Raw genomic sequence first — 728 nt, 5'->3', positions numbered from 1 at the left:
CACGAAGACTAGAACAGTCCTGAAATGCTCTACCAGGGTCACAGTGAAGTCCAAGTCACCCGTCTTGGCACTTACAACCATCCCTATTCTAATATTACTACTTAAAGTCACTTTCCGACGAGGCTAGCCAGCTTCCTCAAAAATCTTCCCCAATGCGGCTTACGGTCTTTCCTCATCCCTGCAACCTCGTAACGTTATCCTCTCCCCCCAGGCATCCTGAGGACTCGGGCAACAGCGCGTCCTCCTCCCCTTTGATTTCTTCTCACCCAGCATAAAATGCGCCAAACACTTTTGCACTGTATTAACTCGTTTGATGTCGTAGGTAGAGGTCTTCATTCTCTTTTGTCAGAAAAGACTCCCTCACATTCTACTCACATAAGCCTCATAAAAGCCAGGCTAGGTGCTTCACGCGCTCAGAACTAGCCAACTTGAACTGACCCGAATCCCGCGAGGTTTGCGGAGCTGAGGGCGCGATAGGGAGAGAGGGGGTTGACACGTTCGAGGACTGACTGGAGGCACCGGGTCCCACACAAAAGGGCTTCAGACAAACACGCGAGAGGCCGGGGTAAGAGAGCAAAGTGGGCCAGCGGGTAACAGATCCACGCGACGATCAGCTTGTGGGGTCGCGAGAGGAGGTCCACGGCCGTTGGTGGGCGTGGCCGCGCCAGTCTCGCGGGAGCGGCGGTTGGGCGGGCCGTTGTCTCCGCGGGTGGGGCGAGTTGCTAAGG

Source organism: Molossus molossus, unplaced genomic scaffold, assembly GCF_014108415.1.
Source record: "Molossus molossus isolate mMolMol1 unplaced genomic scaffold, mMolMol1.p scaffold_m16_p_15, whole genome shotgun sequence".
Classification (NCBI taxonomy): Eukaryota; Metazoa; Chordata; class Mammalia; order Chiroptera; family Molossidae; genus Molossus; species Molossus molossus.
Note: the sequence above shows the minus strand (reverse complement) of the source record.